This window comes from Rhinopithecus roxellana, chromosome 1 (genome assembly GCF_007565055.1).
Source record: "Rhinopithecus roxellana isolate Shanxi Qingling chromosome 1, ASM756505v1, whole genome shotgun sequence".
Taxonomy (NCBI): Eukaryota; Metazoa; Chordata; class Mammalia; order Primates; family Cercopithecidae; genus Rhinopithecus; species Rhinopithecus roxellana.
Window position 1 is genome coordinate 21,112,045 of NC_044549.1, and position 21,687 is coordinate 21,133,731.

The window sequence follows — 21,687 nt, forward strand, 5'->3', positions numbered from 1 at the left end:
AAATTCCCTTCTATTCTTCTTTTTCTGAGCATTTTTATGGTGCTGAATTTTGTCAAGGGCTTGTTCTACATTGATTGATATATTCATGTGATTTTCCTTTTCTTTCGATTGTTCATATCAGGAATTGCATTGATTGACTTTTTTTTTTTTTTTTTTTTTTTTTTTTTTTTTTTTTTTGAGACAGGGTTTCACTCTGTTGCCCCAGCTGGAGTGCGGTGGCAACTGCAGCCCCAACTTCCCAGGTTCAGGTGATCTTCCCACCTCAGTCCCACCTGTACCTGGGACTACAGAGTCATGACACCATGCTGCGCCAATTTTCACATTTTGTGTAGAGATGGGGTCGTGTCATGTTGCTTAGGCTGGTCTCAAACTTCTGGGCTCAAAGGATTCACTGGACTCGGCCTCCCAACATGCTGGGATTACAGGCATGAGGCACCATGCCTGGGTTGATTGACTTTATAATTTTGATTTTGCATCGCTGGAAAAAACTCCACTATGTTGTGGTGTATAATTGTTTTTATATACTGCTGAATTCTGTTTGGTAATACATTGTTAAAGATTCCTGCTTCTTCACCTTGTTACAGCCTGGAAAAGGCGGGAGTCTAGGATTTCTACTCAGCCTCTGTCCATGTAGGAGTGAGTGGGGCCAGGGTTTCTCCTGTGGTGTTTGGCTGAAGTAGAGCCATTACAGCCTAAAAGTTTTTTTGTCTTTCTAGGCTTCTCATTTCCTGGTCCTTGACTAGAGAGAGCAGGGTTCGTTGAGACTTTTTTGTCTGTGCCTATTGTCATTTTTGGGTTACTGGCTTCTTCAGCTTCAAGTTTGGGACAAATAAACAACAGAAAGAAAGCCCAGGGAACTCAGCATCACGTCATTCCTTGGGTTCTGAGATTTCTAACTCATCTGTCTTCTTCTTTCAACCTCTTGGAGTTTCTTATGTTGGAAAATATATAAAGTCCAGGATTTTTTGTTGTGCTTAGCAGGAGAAATGGAATACTGATGTCTACTCCATCTTCCTAAAAGCAGGAGGATTTTTTTTTTTTTTAGTAGGTTTTTGGTCAGTATCAGATGCCTGTTGATGGTAATGAGTGTGGAGGATTGATGAATACCTTGACTATCAGCCCATTGTTGAGTGGCTTCTGTGATAAAAAGTGCAGCATTGTGAGATTACAAATGATTCAGAAAGGCGAACACACAACACATTACTTTCAAGGGCTATATTCAAACGTTGCTCCTTTGTGGGTTTCCTTGACTGCCAGAAGGATTGGAGTGTTGTGGTTCCACTCACGTAGTGCCACTTTACTTGGTGAGCAGGCTCCTGGATTTTGGGGGTCTTACAGAGTTATGATAACATTGCAGTCAGATCCATTGAAATTGAGGTGTCTGACTATCCAATTGTGGCAGACAGACTTGTAGGTGGCCCCTGTGATCTCTACCTCCTGACTTTTCAGAACTGTGGATGGCCTTTGGGAGCCTAAGAGCAGTCTTTTGGAGCTAAGGGCAGCCTCTAGCTCACATCTAGAAAGAAACTGGGGAGTCAGTCCTAGAGCTGCAAAGAAATGAATTCTGTCAATGACCTGAGAAAGCTTGGAAGCGATTCTTCCCCAGTAGAGACTGCAGATGACAATGCAGCCCGGCTGACACCTTGATTGCATGCTTGTGAGAGCATAAGCAGAGGATCTATTTAGGTCATGCCTGGACTTCTAACCTTCAGAAACTATGTAGTGATATACATGTGTTGTGCAAAGCACTAAGTGTGTGGTAATTTGTTGCACAGCAATAGATTACAAATACACCAACGAACAAGACATTATCATTGTAGTGAAAGCTTTAGACACTCATAATAAATTCTGACCCCTGCAGGGATGGCAAATTGCAGATGAGTTTATGTACTATGATGGAGTACTGCAAACATATATTTGGAGAAATATGTGGCATGCTGGGATAGGTGCTGGGTCTTGGAGATTATTTTAATATCTACTTTATAAGGTAGTTGTAAGAATTAAGTGTGATAATGCAGGTAAAAGCTGTTTAATGCAGGGTCTGGCGCCTTCTCTGGCTTGCAGCCCAGTGAGTGTGGCTCTTGCCAACTTAATATTTCAATGAGGTCACGTTTCTGTCAATATGCACAAATTATAATGGCAATTGATTTGCAGATCTCTTCTTTCCTCCTCTCCTCCTAACCTACTAATCAAAAAACTGGTTAACTCTCCAACTAACTTTCCCAAGTTCAAAGCAACGTTTGGCGCAGTCCTTTCTCAATTCTCACATAACAAAGCAGCATTTCTCGGTTCCCTACAACGACCATCAGTCAACACAAAAAATCAAGCAGGTCTGCCGAACCACTCTCATACCCAGCCCTGGTCATCTCCGCAGGAACAACTTCACTTCTGGTTAGTAAGGACTTCAATGAAGCGTTCATTAAGGTTTTCCCTCCACCGAAAGAAAGAATACCGTCCCCAGGATATTGGGCCCTATTATTTGCTCCCTGGAGAAAGTGAAGGGAGAGGAATCCCAAGCCGTGGCCTGAACGCCCTTTGGGGGCGTGGGCAGCCCGGAGCCCCAGCCTCTTCCACTCCAAGCACCAGGCGCGTCTTATTTACAGCCCCCAAAAGGTTACAAATCATCCGCCTTGTTTTCAGCCCCCAAACGGCTACAAATCATCCTGTTTAAACAAACCGGTCTGTCTAAAAGGAGGGGCATAACAGGTTCGGGGCAGGAGAAAGACCGGGGAGTAGGCAACCTCCCTCTCGGCCCCGAGCCGTCCCGGGCGTGCAGCCGCCTAGTGCCACATCAGCGACGGCGCTGCACTTCCACGTTCCCTTAGGATGCAACCAGCGGGCCTGCGGGAGGGGCGGGCCCGAGGCCCACAGGAGTGGCGGGTCGCCCGGCCAATCCGCGGCAAGTGAGGAGCAGCGGCCACCAATGAGCTGGGGCTTATGCCAGCCGCGGCCGCCGAAGCTCGTGCCCCGCGGGCGGAACAGATGAAGCACAGCTGGACAGCTGTGCTGAGAAGCTGTGCGGCCCCCTTGCGGGCCGACGTCAGCCGAGCACGTCCCCCACGTCCTCTCCTCGCCACTTATTATTTATTCGTTTTCCCAAAGAAGCAACCCAAGTTTAAAACTTTTTCCACCCCTAATGCGAGACGTGGCCAGATCCCATCCAACACCCGGTTCAATTTTCATGGGGCTCTGGGATCAAAAGAACAGAAACAGCAACAACAAAAGCCCAGCCGCTGTCTGACTTTAAACTGGCAAAGTGGGAAAAATAAAGTGTTGAGTAAACAGACCAAGTTGGGTAAGTTTTGGATACGTGCTGGATATCATATTTCTCTTGCTGTTATCTCTGTCCTGTGTCTTTTGCTGTTCTCACCAGCTTTCTCGTCATCAAGGGGAGAAAAGTAACACTTGCTCTGACAAACTGGACCCTTCTCTCCTTTCTCTTCCGTTTCACTAACATTTTAATTTAATTTTTTTGGTTTGCTATTCATTTTTTTTAAAGTGCGTTAGTTTTAAATATACGGGGAACAGAAATTTGATTGGTGTCCTGTTGTAAACCTCTAACTCCAAAATTTAATCTATTGATAAATTTATTTCTCTATTTTCTTTCTGTGAAAATACTGTGGACATTTGTAAAGCCAAAATCGTTTTCTATCCCTGACTCTGGGACTGTTTTGATGGGAGATTGAGAAAATTATCTGATCTATTCAGAATTAACACGTTTGCTTCTGTTGATAGGGTGTTTAATATAAATTATGTAAAACCTGGATTATGCAGGTAGTTGCTGGATTTTTCACTTAAATCTGGAGGTAGTTGCAAGTCAAATATGTGTCTTTTCGGTATTCTCCCATCCATAGTGGGATACCTATATTCCTTTATAAAAGTTAAAAAACAAACAAACATGTGACAGACCACCTGTGTGTTCATAAACTTATAATCGTATGTATGTTATATAGTGTATATATATACACTATATAGTATAGTATATATACACTATGTATGCGATATAGTATATATACTCTATATATGCTATATATTTTTGTTGTTGTTGTTGTTGTTTGTTTTTGAGACAGAGTCTTGCTCTTGTCGCCAAGGCTGGAGTGCAATGGTGTGATCTCGGCTCACTGGAACCACTGCCTCCCGGGTTCAAGCGATTCTCCTGACTCAGCCTCCCAAGTAGCTGGGGTTACAGATGCCCGCCACTGCGCCCAGCTAATTTTTGTATTTTTAGTAAAGACTGGGTTTCGCCATGTTGGCCAGGCTGGTCTTGAACTTCTGATCTCAGGTTTTGTGCCTGCCTTGGCCTCCCAAAGGGCTGGGATTACAGATGTGAACCACTGTACCTGACCTTATAATTGTATATTAAAACAATAACTCTATCAAAATAATATGCAATTGTTATACGTACATGCTTGCAGATAGCTCCGGTATACATTTCTGGATTTAGAAACAGAATGATGAAAAATACTGAGTTAGGTGAGTAGCCTGAGACCCACTCCATCTGAAACATCTATAATTCCCTCTGTTTAAGCAATGTTTTGGATTTGAGACTTTTGTCTTATGTTATTTACTGTCACGGGAGAGCTGGATAGAATGGATCTTTAGTTTTTGGCTCAGAAAGCAGTAGATAGGAATTTAGTATGATAATTAAAAGTTGCAGGCTGGGTGCAGTGGCTCATGTCTGTAATCCCAGCACTTTGGGAGGCCAAGGCAGGTTGATCATGAGGTCAGGAGATCCAGACCATCCTGGCCAACATGGTGAAACACTGTCTCTGCTAAAAATACAAAAATTAGCTGGGTGTGGTGGTGCATGCCTGTAGTCCCAGCAACTCAGGAGGCTGAGGCAAGAGAATCACTTGAACCCAAGAGGCAGAGATTGTAGTGAGCCAAGATCACACCACTGCACTCCAGCCATCTCCAGCTCTGGTGACAGAGTGAGACTCCGTCTCAAAAACAAAAAACAAAAAACAAAAAACAAAAAACCAAAAACCAAAAAACAAATCTGAGTGTGTTTTTGATTCAGAAAGGTAATGCATACAAAGTGGATGGAGCAGCTCAAATGATTTGCAGGGAAGCAGGCTTAGAAGGAACAGTGTTGCAGAGAAGCAATGTAAAGAGCCAGCCGGCCTGGTTCAATTCACAGTCCCACAGTAAGTTACCTAGGGTGAGTTACTCAGCCCCCCTGTGCCTCAGCTTCCTCCTCTGTAACATGGAGAGTTTCCTCTTCTCTGGTGAGTTTCCTTCTCAGTTCCGTCCTCTGTAATGTGCTAATAATAATGGCACCTACATCATGGGGTTGTCTCGAGGACTGAGTTAGCATACATTAAACACTTGGAATAGTTCTGGCCCATAGTCCCATAGTATGTCTTTGCTGTTGTACTCATTCTTTGTTACCTTCCTTCCCAGCCTGCGGTGTTGCACATCAGTTTCCCTAGCTGCCATTCTGACTTCTGCTGTAGCAACTGGTATTAACTGAGTGCTGACCACTTGCTAGCCGGCATTGTATGAGGCTATAAGGAGAGTCTTGAATGAGGAGTGAGGTAGAATTGATCTTAGGAAGATCTAGAAGGTTCTGGAAGTGCAGGGGATAGGGAAAGGCCATCTGTTGTAGGATGGCTTCACGGAAGGACTTGTGTTTCTGGGAATGGGTTTTGACAAACAGTTTTGGTTTGGGAATGGGAGGAAGGGAAGGGATTATAGAGGAGCAGGAACATTTTAGGAGGAAGGAGACCCTTTGCAGGGGCAAAGGCACTATGGCTGGAAAGTGAGGAGCTATCCTGTGGATGTTGGGACATTGGGATAATCTGTGGGAGGTTAGTTGGAGGAAAGTTTGGAAAGGTGGGAGAGGTGGGAAGGGACAGCATGAATTACGTGATAAGGACAGAGAGGCTTGGGAGGTAGATTCGTGGGGAGATGGCAAGCCGAACTGTCAGCAGTTACACAGAAAAGGTGTTTCTGGAATAATCCATCTCTGGGGTCCCGTCTCCTCTCTTGCCCAGCATTCCCTTCCCATCTGCTCCACTGCATCCATCCAGGTCCTGCAGGTTGGGCGGGCAGGGATGGGCAGTGAGTCCGGGTCCTACGTTTTGGACTCATTCCATGGTGGCTGTCTTGGAGCTCCGCTTAAGTGGTCTGGTGCTCAGGGCAGTTACCCAGGCTGCTTTTTGTTAACAGGCCATGCCCTAAAGTCTTTGACATGGATGTGATTGTTACAACCCTCCCCATCCACATACACGCCCATAGTGTATGCCGAGTAGCTCTTTCTCATCCTGCTGATAGAATCATCTACTCATATTTTAACACATATAACTTCATAATTTACCACTATTGAAGTAGATAAAAACTGTAATATGCACCTAAGTGGAGGATCAGCTTGGAGTTCCCTTGCTTTCTCTTCCCTGAGAGCATTGTTCTGTGCCGTTGACCACCAGTGTGACCTCAGGCAAGACATTGAACCCTTGTGGTCCTCCTTGCCATCATCTGTGAAATGATCTCTAAAGGCCCTTTTTCTCTCAGATGATCATTTATTCTTCTCCCATGATTCCTGGAACAGTCCATTATTCGCATATGGCTATTTGACACATCTATGACTATATTTTTCTGATCACTTAATACATGGTGGACGTTCCGATAATGGTCATGTCCTCCTCACAGCCTCCTGTGAGGGTTGGTACCTATTTGTATCCTGTTTTTCTAGTTGGGGAGACAGGAGCAAAGGAAGTTTAAGAAATTTGCCCAAGATTACATAGTGAAGAAGTGGCAGGTGTAGACCAGTCTAACTTTGGAGCCCAAGTCTTAACCAATAGGCTATACTACCTTAGGTATAATACAGCTATGACTGCTCTTCTTGTTTGTGGTGGTGATAGTTGAGAAGTACATGGAAGGAAGATCATTGGAAAAAGGGCGTATTTGGAGATATTTAGTTGATAAAATTTGCCTAGTGGGGCCAGAATATCAGCGTGAATCTTGTCTATGAAATGTGCTCCACATGGAAACAGGAGACATTTGGATCTCATTGCAGACGTGCACTCTGTCTTTTCACCTTGTTTGAACAAAATCCACATAGCACCTGGTTGTCTAGTAGACACTCAATACATGTCACTTGAATAACTGTCCCTTTTGAAAAAGGAAGTTGTGACCGCACTATTTTTATTTAAAAAAATAAATAGAGAAACTATGCAGTGTCTCAAGACTCACGGGAACATGGGGCAGACGCCAGGTAAACATTCTACTCCTGCTTTTGGGGCCTCCCGCTTTCTCTTTTTATTTCTGGAGATGCTGTGGTTTTGGGCTAAGAACTTCTCATGGTGAATATCAATGAAGGGCTCTTTTAGGTGTATAGTTATTAATCATACCCATTCTGGATTTGGCATCTATCTTTTTTGGAATTCATCCCTCAAATATTTTGTGTATTGAATCAACTTTAAAATATTGGAAAAATGTTTTAGTTTGCTCTTTATCTAAGGTAGCTGCTCTTTTCAGTGTGGCATAGTGACTAAGCACACAGGCTTTGAAGTCAGACTGTGTCAGACTGTGAGGGTTTGAATTCCAGATCTGATTCTTACCAATGTGGCCTTGGGCAAGTCACTTTCCTCTAGACGGTTTTATTACCTGTAAAATGGGGATACTCAAACGCATTACATGAGAAAATCCATGGAGAGCATTCAGTATATTGTCTGGCTCACAGTAAAGCCTGTACATGTAAGCAATTCTTTTTTTATTGTGGTAAAATATTTAATAACATAAAATTTACCATCTTAACCATTTTTAAGTGTACAGTTCAATGGCATTAAATACATTCACATTGTTGTTTAACTATCACCACCATCCATCTCCAGACATTTTTCATCTTCCCAAACTGAAACTTCATACTCATTAAACAATAAATCTCTGTACCCCTTACTTTATCAGCCTCTGGAACCAATATTCTACTTTCTATTTTTATGAATTTGACTATTCTAGGTACCTCATATAAGTGGAATTATATGATATTTATTCTTTTATGTTTAGCTTATTTCATTTAGCAAAATGTCTTCAAGTATCACCCATGTTGTGGTATGTGCCAGAATATTCTTCCTTTTTAAGGCGGAATAATATTTCATTGTATGTATATACCATCTTTTGTTTATCCATTTATTCGTTGGTAGAGGGACTTAGGTTGTTTTCACCTGTGATGGTTAATTATGTGTCAACTTGTCTAGGCCACAGTACTGAGCTATTTGGCCAAACATTATTCTAAATGTTTCTTTGAAGGTATTTTTTAGATGATGATATGGTTTGGCTTTGTGTCCCCACCCAAACCTCATCTTGAATTGTAATCCCCATAATCCCCACTTGGAGAGGGAGGGACCTGGTGGGAGGTGATTGGATCATGGGGATGGTTTCCCCAATGCTGTTCTCGTGATACTGAATGAGTTCTCATGAGATCTGATGGTTTTATAAGGGGATCTTCCCCTCTTGCTTTCTCTGTTTCCTGCCACCATGCGAAGAAGGTCCTTGCTTCACCCTTTGCCTTCTGCCATGATTGTAAGTTTCCTGAGGCCTCCCCAGCCATGTGGAACTGTAAGTCCATTAAACCTCTTTCTTTTATGAATTACCCAGTCTCAGGTATTTCTTTATAGCAGTGTGAAAATGGACTAATACAGATAAGGTTAACATTTAAATTAGTAGACTTTGAATATGGCCTCCATAATGTTGGTAGGCTTCATCTGATCAATTGAAGGCCTCAATTGAAAAAGACTGAATTCCACTCAGGAAAAGAGAATTCTGCCTCCAGACTGCCTTGGAACTTGAGACTACAGCAAGTCTTCCTTGCACCTTCAGTCTGCTAGCCTACCCTGTAGGTTTTGGACTTGCTAGCCTCCACAATTGTGTGACCCAATTCTCAAAATAAATCTTTCTGTGTATGTGTGTGTGTTTGTGTGTGTGTATGTCCTGTTGGTTTTGTTTCTCTGGAGAACCCAGGCCCCTAATTAATACACCATCTTTTGGCAGAACCCAGGCCCCTAATTAATACACCATCTTTTGGCTACTGGGAATAATGCTGCTACAAACATTGGTGTACAAATATCTATTTAAGTTCAGGCTTTCAATTATTTTGGGTATACAACCAGAAGTGGAATCGTTGGATCATATGATAATTATATTTTTAATATTTTGAAGAACCATCCTACTGTTTTTCACAGGAGCTGCACCATTTTATTTTACATTCCCACAGCAATACACAAGGGTCCCAATTTCTCCACATTCTTACCAACACTTGTTATTTTCTGTAATTAATTAAAAAAATTACAGACATCTTAATGTGTGTGAAGCATCTTGTGGTTTTGATTTGCATTTCTCTAATGATTAGTGATGTTGAAGATAATTTCATGTGCTTATTGGCCATTTGTAAATCTTTTGCCCATTTTAAAATTATAGGCTTTTTTGTGTGTGTGTTGTAGGAGTTCTTTATATATTCTGGATATTAATTCTCTATCAGATATATTATTTGTGGATATTTTCTTGCATTCTTTGGGTTACCTTTCCACTGAGTTGGTAGTGTCTTTTGAGCATAACAGTTTAAAATGTTGATGGTCTAATTTCTTTATTTTTTTCTCTTTTGCCTGCACTTTTGGTGTCATATCTAAGATATGATTGCTAAATTCAATGTCCTGAAGCTTTTTCCATATGTCTTCTTCTGAGAATTTTATAGTTTTAGCTCATATGTATAAGTCTTTGTTCCATTTTGAGTTAATGTTGTAACTGGCCTAAGGTAATAAGTGTTCACCTTCATTCTTTCACATGTGGATAGTTAAGCAATTCATTAATAATTTTTATCACCATTATAATGTTTGTCTCTACGTAGATATCATTAGCATAGACATAGTATAAAAATATTAATTCATTCATGACATCATTTTTCTAATTATGTCTAAAGTACTGATTTTTTCTTATAGAATTACTCGAATATTCTGTACTTGGATCATGTGCAGTGGCTCATGCTTGTAATCCCAGCACTTTGGGAGGCCGAGGTGGGTGGATCACTTGAGGCCAGGAGTTCGAGACCAGCCTAAGCAACATAGTGAAACCCCATCTCTAGTGAAAACACAAAAATTAACTGGGTGTGGTTGCATGTGTTTGTAATCCCAGCTACTTAGGATCTGAGGCAGGAGAATCGTTTAAGCCTGGGAGGCAGAGGCTGCAGTGAGCCAAGATTGCACCACTGCCACTCCAGCCTGGGCAACAGAACGAGACAAACAAACAAACAATCAAACCCCTACACTTTGTAGCTTTTAGTATTTCCAATGAAGAAAAAGTATTCTTGTGGTCAAATGGCATTGGTGGCTGATAGCTATTTTTTTTTTAACTATTTTTACCTTTTTGTGGTGTTTAGAATTTAAAAAGCAATATCCCCATGTTGAAAAAAATTGAAATAGATTGTACAGAGTCAAAAGTAATGGTTCCCCTTCCATTTACATATTTTCTTCCCTTCCACTACTCTCCCCACAGTTAACCTTTATTAATAGTCTGGTCTACATTTTTCTAGACCTTCTCCAAGAGTCCATTCACAGATATAGATCTAAACATAAATATTATTTTAAGATATACATGGGACCATATTTTATACATTGTTCTGACCTTGTTTTTAAAAAAGTCTCAGCAGTAAAAAATACACATATCTCAATCTGTCCACTGAGACCCAGAGATCTCATGAACATACTGTATCCTGGAGAACAGACAATGGCACTCAAGTGAAAGAATGTTCTTTTTCTATAAGACGTAACAGTGGTATTGGGTTTCATTTGTTGAACAGGTCTGTTTGCACTGTTCCCTCTCTCTTGGCTCCTCTCTGTGAGCCATTAGATAGACTATTTCCAGTCTTGATTGACTTTCAATGCCCTTGCCAAGGACTCTCACGTTTGGCTGTCTCAGTGAAAGCTTGGAAGACAACAAATCCTTTCCCACATCCACCCATCACCAATTCTGAGTTGCCCGGGCCCCTCTGGTGCCATCAACAATCCTGAAGTGGCAACAGGTCCAGAGGCAAATGCCTCCTTCCTTCCTGTTGTTTTGTGCAAAGATTGCTATACGCTGTGGCTTAGTTTATTTCTCCTTCAAGAGAAATTTTAAAAAAGTGACTAGCAAGGTGGTGCTTTCCATGGCAAGGAAGCGGGTGGTACGCCTGCACCTTTCTCCAGAATTCCTGAACTACCACAGACTTAAAAACACATACACAATATTTTATTAAATTCTTTTTAGTGGATGAGAAAATTGATTTTTAAAAAATATGATATGCTTAAGGAAATTGATGTTTAGAAAGGTAAACTGTACTACTTGTATAGCAAGCAAAGAATATGAAAATTTCCCTGATTTTAGTTCTCTTTTCACTGAACATTCCCGTTGCCTCCAAAAGACAGCACATTGCCCTTGAGAATTCTACAGACTAGTCCTGTGGTACTTAACCAATGTGCAGCTGAATTGCCTGTGGAATATTCAAAAAATACACCCATGCTTGTCCTGCCCCTGGAGATTCTCTTTCAGAAGGTGTGGAGCGAGGCCAAGGCATCTGTGAAAAGCTCCCCAGAGATCTGATGGTTGGCCTGGGTTGAGAACCGTAGATCTAGTGGGAGGAGTTTCCCAGCCAAAGTTCCAAACCCTCACAGGTGAGCTGGTGGCCTTCATTCTTGATGATGCTTAGAACTGGCCTCAAGCAGTCACAGTTGGAGGAAAGCTCTACCTAAGGTCCTAATTAAAAACAAATAAATTGGATGGAAACTCCTTCTTCTTGGGATGTTTACAGAGGTTACTTTTTTATCCTGTTGCCTCATTCCCATGAAAACTCACTTGTCTAATTAAGCTGAGAGGTGGAATCTTTCTCACCAATTTTTGTAGAGCTGCTATTAACTTCACTTTTTTGGGAGCCAAACTTCCCTCAGTGCCGCAGTTATTTCGTGGTAGTAACAGGTGTTTAGGAGACATCTGAATTCCCTCTCAATGACCTGAAAGTATAATTAGTCCATTTTCTTACTTGAATCAACAACTAGGGTTGCCAAATAGATCCAATTCTTAGTAGGGACTGTGTCTATCTCAGACCCAGAGTTGACCACTAATTACATTTCAGTAAAAAATATTACTTTTAATTTATCTTAAATTTCACAGAAGAAAAAGAAGCCAAAGTGAAATTTAAGGAATTTTTGAACTTCAGACAAATATCTCTTAAAACAAGACATATTAGTTCCTTAAAGATTCCTCCAAAAAATATCAAACTGTTGGGATTATTAACTACTCTCATAAAATTCAGAATACATTCTTCATATCCAAATAGGCCTACATTTTATATAACTACCCTCACATTTTAAATTAAAAAAAGGAAAAAGTTCCAGATATGACTTTGATATGTCTAGGTATGGAACTTTTTTTTTTTTAACACCTTTTCTCCTGATATGTCCCTTCTTTTTTTTTTTTTTGGCTATGAAAATTAATTTATCTACAAATTGAAGTGAAAGATATTCTCACATTTTCAGCAATTGTTGATGGATTATTTCCTCAAATCCCAAAATCGACAGGTAAAGAAAAGCATACCATAAAGGAAAACCATAAATGAAAAGCAAAATTTCCTGATGAACAACTATTAAATTTCACATATCTCTAGATTATCTTTCTTTCTTTTTGTTATTATTATTCTACTTTAAGTTCTAGCATACATGTGCACAACATGTAGATTTGTTACATATGTATACATGTGCCATGTTGGTGTGCTGCACCCATCAACTTGTCATTTACATTAGGTATATCTCCTAATGTTATCCCTCCCAGCTCCTCCCACCCCCCGGCAGGCCCCGGTGTGTGATGTGTTCCCCACCCTGTGTCCATGTGTTCTCATTGTTCAATTCCTACCTGTGAGTGAGAACATGCGGTGTTTGGTTTTCTGTTCTTGCAATAGTTTGCTAAGAATGATGGTTTCCAGCGTATCCATGTCCCTATAAAGGAAATTAACTCATCCTTTTTTATGGCCGCATAGTATTCCATGGTGTGTATGTGCCACATTTTCTTAATCCAGTCTATCATTGATGGGCATTTGGGTTGGTTCCAAGTCTTTGCTATTGTGAATAGTGCCGCAATAAACATACGTGTGCGTGTGTCTTTATAGCAGCATGTTTTATAATCCTTTGGGTATATGCCAGTAATGGGATGGCTGGGTCAAATGGTATTTCTAGTTCTAGATCCTTGAGGAATCGCCACACTGTCTTCCACAAGTTTTGAACTAACTTACAGTCCCACCAACAGTGTAAAAGCATTCCTATTTCTCCACATCCTCTCCAGAAACCTGTTGTTTCCTGACTTTAATGATCACCATTCTAACTAGTGTGAGATGGTATCTCATTGTGGTTTTGATTTGCATTTCTCTGATGGCCAGTGATGATAAGCATTTTTTCATGTGTCTGTTGGCTGCATAAATGTCTTCTTTTGAGAAATGTCTGTTCATATCCTTTGCCCACTGTTTGATATGGTTGTTTGATTTTTTTCTTGTAAATTTGAGTTCTTTGTAGATTCTAGATATTAGCCCTTTGGCAGATTAATTCTGTAAAAATTTTCTCCCATTCTGTAGGTTGCCTGTTCACTCTGATGGTAGTTTCTTTTGCTGTGCAGAAGCTCTTTCATTTAATTAGATCCCATTTGTCAATTTTGACTTTTGTTGCCGTTGTTTTTGGTGTTTTAGTCATGAAGTTCTTGCCCATGCTTATGGCCTGAATGGCATTGCCTAGGTTTTCTTCTAGGGTTTTTATGGTTTTAGGTCTAACATTTAAGTCTTTAATCCATCTAGAAATTGATTTTTGTATAAGGTGTAAGGAAGGGATCCAGTTTCAGCTTTCTACATATGGCTAGCCAGTTTTCCCAGCACCATTTATTAAATAGGGAATCCTTTCCCCATTTCTTGTTTTTGTCAGGTTTGTCAAAGATCAGATGGTTGTAGATGTGTGGTATTATTTGCAAGGCTCTATTCTGTTCCATTGGTCTATATCTCTGTTTTGGTACCAGTACCATGTTGTTTTGGTTACTGTAACCTTGTAGTATAGTTTTGAAGTTGGGCAGCATGATGCCTCCAGTTTTGTTCTTTTGGCTTAGGATTGTCTTGGCAATGCAGGCTCTTTTTTGGTTCCATATGAACTTTAAAGTAGTTTTTTCCAATTCTGTGGAGAAATTCATTGGTAGCTTGATGGAGATGGCATTGAATCTATAAATTACCTTGGGCAGTATGGCCATTTTCATGATATTGATTCTTCCTATTCATGAGCATAGAATGTTCTTCCATTTGTTTGTGTCCTTTTTTATTTCACTGAGCAGTGGTTTGTAGTTCTCCTTGAAGAGGTCCTTCACATCCCTTGTAAGTTGGATTCCTAGGTATTTTATTCTCTTTGAAGCAATTGTGAATGGGAGTTCACTCATGATTTGGCTCTCTGTTTGTCTGTTATTGGTGTACAGGAATGCTTGTGATATGTCCTTTCAATTTGAAGACCCATGTCTTTCTTCACCTCAGGGAGTTTTTCACTAATTATCTAATTTTTTCTTTCTCTCTCCTTACAAGCCAGGCATAATTCAGACTATTGATCATGGCAAACTGTTAAAGGCAGATTAAAAGAAACCAAAATTGAGAGCTATATCATAATAAGTGCATTTAGGACAGATTCGAGTATTCTATCTGCGTATCTATTGATCTATCAATTTTTTTTTTTTTTTTTTTTTGAGACAGGGTCCCACTCTGTTGCCCAGGCTGGAGTGCAGTGGCATGACCATAGCTTCAACCTCTTGGGCTCAAACCATCTTCCTGCCTCAGCCTCTCATGTAACTGGGATTACAGATGTTTGCCACTGTGCCCAGCTAACTTAATTTTGTTTTCTTTGTAGAGATGGGATATCCCTATGTTGTCCAGGCTAGTCTTGAACTCCTGGCCTCAAGTGATCCTCCTGCTTTGGCCTCCCGAAGTGCTGGAATAACAGATGTGAGCCACTTGCCTGGCCTAAATACTTTATATTAATGAAAATTAAATAATATTAAAAATGTTAGCAAGGAAGAAAAAAAATTATGGAAAATGCTCACAGCAAAATCATGTCATGGCTAAACCTTGGGGGTAAAGACCAGAGGAAGACAGAGTGAAAAGGGAGTAAACAAGGTTGTGTAGGGGAAGAATGGGAAGTACTGGGGTCAGACTCCCTCCAGGCATCTTACCTTTCAGCAGGTACCCAGGAGAACTGACCCCCAGCTTCTCCATCCCTGGTGTTGCTGTTCCTCCTTCTGCATTGACCTCTGTGTGTATGTACCTGGGCATGAAGCTGGACTGCCAAAGAGAACGGTGACCTTGTTTTCTCCTTTCTTCTTCTTCTTCTTCTTCCTCTTGTTCTTCTTTTTTTGAGACACAGTTTCACTGTGTCATCCAGGCTGGAGTACAGTGGCACAATCTTGGCTCACTGCAGCCTCCGCCCACTGGGTTAAAGCAATTCTCCTGCCTCAGCCTCCCTAGTTGCTGGGACTGTAGGCACACACCACCACACCTGGCTAATTTTTGTATTTTTAGTAAAGATGAAGTTCACCATGTTGGCCAGACTGGATTCAAACTCCCGACCTCAAGTGATCTGCCCACCTCAGCCTCCCAAAGTGCTGGGATTACAGGCCTGAGCCACTGCACCTGGCCTCTCCTTGCTGCTTCTGCGACTTCTTGGACAGTTTGTTTCCAGTGGGGGAGCAGACAGATGAAACAATACCTCATCCACCTGGGGCAAGTTTGGGAATCTCTCTATATGCATTAAGCCTCATTCTCCTCAACAGAAAATTGGGCCTGTTTCTCCTTACTTCTCAATGCCATTGCAGAGGTTTCATGAAGTGATGTATGTGATGGGACTTTGTCCAATGTAAGATACTTTGCAGAAGTGAGTGATTCTGTGACCATGATCTTGCTATGAAGCTTTTTCTTCACAGGAGGATGCATGAACAACTAACGACTGAGTGACTGTTGATTAGGTGTCAACCTCTTCTCGGGCTTCTTCTTATTTTACCCTCATGGACAACTTGTTGAGAAGAGGCTATTATTATTCCCATTTTATTGATAAGCCCAGAGAGGTTAAGTAACTCATGCAAGGTCACACCATGGTGAAATCAGGATTTAGATACAGGATAGCTTCACTCTAGTGTCTGAACTGTTAACATTTATGCCATGTGTAACATTATTTTCAGGAATGAAACAAAGTTATTGGTTGCCCCTTTTCAGAGAATTGGCAAGTGCTCAGGTTTAATGCAGGTGGGCAGAGGCAGAGGTGTCACTGGGTGCTCTAGCCTCCATATCCTGAACTTCCAGCTTCCTCTTACTGTCCATCTGTGATCCTGGGAGACTGAAACACTGTCTCTCTGTGCCTGATCCACTCTTGTTCAAGCATCCAGCACCCTTTCCCTGAATTACTGCAAAGGGCTCTCAAATTATCTGTGGTAAAGGACCAGTTCCGACCCCAGCTCCCGAGTCCATTGTAGCCTTATATTTTTGTAAAAAAAAAAAAAAAAAAAAAAAATCTTGCTTAGATATCACCACAATGTTAAACTACTTCAAGATATTTAAAGGCCTCTAAACACTTCATCTCAGTTCCTGTCCTTGTAGATGGTAACAACTTGCAGGCTATCTCTGGTCCACAGGGTGTGGTTGAAATAGCACTGCTGCAAGGGTCTCCTGACTTTGACTCCTGCCCTCTGTAACCCATGCACCACAAAGCAGCCAGAGTGGTTCTTGAAAAATACAACTAGAAGTCACATCATTTCCCTGGTTACACCCTCCAGTAGCTTCCTATTGCATTTAAAATAAAATCCAGATATTTACCAATGGCCCAAAAGTCCCTGGATAATCTGACCCTGCCTGTATCCACCTGCTTTCATCTCCTTCCTTGCCCACTGGATATCTCCAACGCTAGTGAAGTATAGGTAGGTTTGGGTAAAAGTTGGTTCAAATAGGGAACACATAATAATCTGGGATGTGAGATACACTCTGTTTTGTCCTTTCCTCTGCTGGATCAAGCATGGATGAGTGCTTCTATCACTTTCTCTCCAGCAGCGAGAGCCATGCCACTAGTTTCTGAATGAACAAGATGATCAAAACCAAGTCTCAGAAAAGATTTGTGCCCAATTGTGCTTATGTAGTGTAAGTACTGGTAGTACAGTACTTACTAGTACTTACTTACTTACAGTACTTACAGTACTTACTCTACCAGTACAGAGTACTGGTAGAACAGTCAGGAGAGTCTTGCCTCAGTAGTGGGGAATAATTAGCAGTCTAGAGCACTGCTAATTATTATGTAGTGTAGCCTGTTGCCTCTCTGGTGGATTCAGCCGGAAGATGCCTGTATTCTGTTGAAGTCTCCTACCTGCTTTTTAGACTCTTTGTTTCCTCCCCCAGAAAATGGGTCTGTGGTAGGTCAAGATGACAGAGGGGTCATTCCAAATGCTCCTGAGATTGGAGAACAAAAGGTTGACCATGTGATTGTTGTTACTATTGTGAACTCATTGCTGGGGAGCATGGCTACTATTGTTGTATTGGTTATTTAATGACTGAGGGGGAAACACACATCTTGGTTAAGCAATTTCCTGGTTGGTTTAGTGCTTGCTGCCCAGAGAGCCTCTAATGTGGAGGCAGCCAGGAGAGGCACCCATCTCACCATGTGCTCTCCCATGGCAATGAATGAGAAGGAAGCAGCTACGTGGAAAATCATTCATTTAGCAACAGAGAGCCGTGGTTTCTAGGAAACTGAATTCCCAATATTCTCCCTAACATCCCCCCAACCCCTAGTGACTTTTTAATCCATTGCCTATTCCAGTGATTTTTGGACTTTCAGAAGATTTCATTGTCTTTTGCTAATTAATTGCCATGGCAATGGCAACGATTTTCACATTTTAGTGGCAGGAAATTTATATTTAATAGATCTGAGAGTGTGATGTAGCAAAGTGCGTCTTTGCCAAGCGTCCCAGGTGATTCTGACATAGCTGGTCCAAGGACCTTACTTTGAAAAACACTGGTTTTAGAAGTGTCTGTTCTGTGTAATGATACTGGTATTGAGTGCAAAGTGTTTTAAAGAAGTTCTGTTTCTGCCCAAGGTGGAGTAACAGGGCCAGATTTACCCTTTTGCCGACGCAACCAAAAATGTCAGATAAAATACATGAAATAATGATTTTCGAAACACCAGTCATCAGATGAGGAAGAGCAGTGATCTCTAAGAAACAGGAGACACAGAGGTGTATGCTCAGGCTGCTCCAGCTTACTGCGTGGAGAGAATTTCCAGGCTGAGACACAGGGAAAGGAAGGCACGTGCAATTCAGACTCCTGATTTGAGGAGAAGGTATGAAGAGGCTGGGGAAACCAAGGCTGTTAGAGTTCGTAGAACAGAGTACCAGGAACGAGAGAGATGCATGGAGAGAGAGGACCCTGATAACTGCAGAGGGGCCCTCAAGGATTCAGCATTGTACTGATCAGCACCTGCATGTGGGGAAACGACCAGGGACTGGGGGCCAAGCTTGTTGGGGGAAGAGAACAGAGCCTGGCTCTCACCAAAGGCTGGAATATTGCCTGTTCCTTCCAGTCAGACTGGAAAACCCATAATTCACAGAGTACTGGTAGAACAGTCAGGAGAGTCTTGCCTCAGTAGTGGGGAATAATTAGCAGTCTAGAGCACTGCTCCATATTTGTCTAATAAATCATGAAAAAGCAATTCGCAAAAGTATTAAACTGCATCTAAGTTACTTAAGCTCATTCCAGAACAGAGTTCAAGAATATTTATGGGAATATTTACTGGGTATACACCCAAAGGATTATAAATCATGCTGCTATAAAGACACATGCACATGTATGTTTATTGCGGCACTATTCACAATAGCAAAGACTTGGAACCAACCCAAATGCCCATCAATGATAGACTGGATTAAGAAAATGTGGCACATATACATCATGGAATACTATGCGGCCATAAAAAAGGATGAGTTCATGTCCTTTGTAGGGACATGGATGCAGCTGGAAACCATCATTCTCAGCAAACTATTGCAAGAACAGAAAACCAAACACCACATGTTCTCACTCACAGGTGGGAATTGAACAAAGAGAGCACTTTTACACAGGGTGGGGAACATAACACACTGGGGCCTGTTGTGGGGTCAGGGGAGGAGGGAGGGATAGCATTAGGAGATATACCTAATGTAAATGACAAGTTAATGGGTGCAGCACACCAACATGGCACATGTATACATATGTAACAAACCTGCAAGTTGTGCATATGTACCCTGGAACATAAAGTATAATAAACAAACAAACAAACAAAAAGATAATTTATGGGGATAAAAAAATATCCAGTGCCAAACAAGGTAAAATTCACAATGTCTGACAACCCAAAATAGTAACATAGTTTAAAATGGAAACACACCACTCTCCCTGATTGTCCTGGAGGTGAACTTCCATGCACATTTTTGTACCCTTAAAGAGCCCAGCAGTTTAAGCCTTCAGTGCAACATTTTATACATAACAATCTAGAGACTGCCAAACCATGTCTGTGTTGATATGTATCTTGGCTTCTGAGATAGCACTTCCACTTTCATGTCTATGACTGTTTTAAAAAATATTTTGTCTGTGTTTGATACCTTCAACCTTGCCATTGGATTATGGTCAGGTACACTCAGCTAAGATATCGGCCAATTACATCGTGCATCCTAAGGGGTTGGAGCTAGGAGTCATAGGTAATGGTGGTGGGTGGGTGAGATGGGACAAGTTTTCTGAGGTCAATGTATGACTTAGATTCAAAGCCTTAGAGAGCAGTAAGGACCAAACCAGGCAGGCCAAGATCTTGGACAGGTCTGAGGGGGCTAGCTCAGCCAAGTTCCAGAACCAGAAGCCCTTTGGAACCCAACAGGAACATACGGAGAGTGAAGTGAGTAAAGTCTCATTAGGATTTGGTCAAGGCTAAAGAATCAGAGCTTGTTCATTGGCAGAGGTTGGAGACTGGGTCAGAGAGGAGTGTTCTGGGATCATGCATGGATTTACTGCTCTAGAAGTTCATAATTGAGAGCCACTATTTGAGCCTGGGGTGTATATTCTTCCTCTGAGATTTGGAAGGTTTTAAATTTGGTTTCCAGGCCTATTCTCTGATTCTCTCCCATCCCCCAAATTCAACCTGACACTCTGTCATTAGGATGTCCCTAGTTAGACACTTGGCTGCCAGAACAGACATGTTTTCTTCAGATTGGCTGGTACCTGGACATTCTTTCCCACTCTGCCTATACAGAAATGTGGCTTTTCTGCATACAACTTACAAACCTTTTGGCTGCTGGAAAATGTTAAGTTTCTTAAAATATCATAGCCCAGATGAATTTGTGGGAAAGCTCCTACTTGAAGATGGTGACAAGATATTACTGTTATTTGATAGAAATTTTACCTGCTCTGGGAGATGAGAATGGGACTCAAGGATCAGTCTTTGGGAAAAGTGGAATTGAGTTGGTCTTTTAAAGGAGGGGGGTCTTCAAATCACTTTTTCACCTAGAAAGCATTTTTAATAAATGTTATTGGAGCTCTTTATTTTCACTCCCAATGGCTATTGTACCATGGATTGTGTAACTAGAGTTGGGGTGTAGAGATGAAGAATGGATGCTAGTCATTATTGTCATGACCACCACGATGGTCTGAATGGCCAGAACAATTCACTTACAGTTTTTAATAATGACAAAGGCAACAACAACAACACTAGAAAGTAGATGGAGTAAAGTTTATACTTTAATTTCTTTCAGATCAGTATGGATTAGAGGAGCTTCTGCCCTCTCTGTGTTTTCCAGTGAGAGAGATATAGATACAGAAGAGATTAAGAGAGCATAGGAGGGGGCTTCAAGATGTTTGACTAGAGACACCTGTTATTCTTCTCCTCCACAAAGGAGGACCAAAACAGCAACTAGATAAGCATGACATCAAAGAGAGTATTTCAGAGAGAACACAGGAACTCAGTGGGAAAATGACAGGAAACCTCTCAGGCATGGAAGGAGAGGAAAGCAAAGCAGCTGGCCCAGCTGAGATGGGAGTCAGGAGAGACTCCTCAGTGAAGGAAAAGGGAAGGGAGAGAGCCATGCGTTCCACATTTCCACAATGGACTACTGCAATCCTAGCTACAGAGTGCCCTTTGGCTCTCTCAGACCCTGAGACTAGTATAAGAAACTTCCTGGAAGGCCGGGCACGGTGGCTCAAGCCTGTAATCCCATCACTTTGGGAGGCTGAGACGGGCGGATCGCGAGGTCAGCAGATCGAGACCATCCTGGCTAACAGCACTTTGGGAGGCCGAGACGGGTGGATCGCGAGGTCAGGAGATCGAGACCAACCTAGCTAACACGGCGAAACCCTGTCTCTACTAAAAAATACAAAAAAAACTAGCCGGGCGAGTTGGCGGGCGCCTGTAGTCCCAGCTACTCGGGAGGCTGAGGCAGGAGAATGGCGTAAACCCGGGAGGCGGAGCTTGCAGTGAGCTGAGATCCGGCCACTGCACTCCAGCCTGGGCGACAGAGCGGTACTCCGTCTCAAAAAAAAAAACAAACAAACAAACAAACAAAAAAAACCCAGAAACTTCCTGGTGCCCACATGATAGCATTGTCTCAGAGAGGGATTTCACCATGGGTCACACATATAGCCCAAGACTGAAGTAACTGCAGCAT

General features: G+C 41.8%; 1 protein-coding gene across 2 annotated transcripts in view; it reads left to right on the top strand.

Annotated features, from left to right (window-relative positions):
• The first annotated feature begins 2,946 nt into the window (after nt 1–2,946).
• TMEM45A (transmembrane protein 45A) overlaps nt 2,947–21,687 on the top strand; it is an 81,707-nt gene continuing 62,966 nt past the window's right edge. The window contains exon 1 of one of the 2 annotated variants that reach the window (XM_010368844.1): nt 2,947–3,295. The gene's annotated coding sequence lies outside the window, so the exon portion shown is untranslated. The remainder of the gene's footprint in view (nt 3,296–21,687) is intronic. The other variant, XM_030940110.1, reaches the window with a different exon arrangement.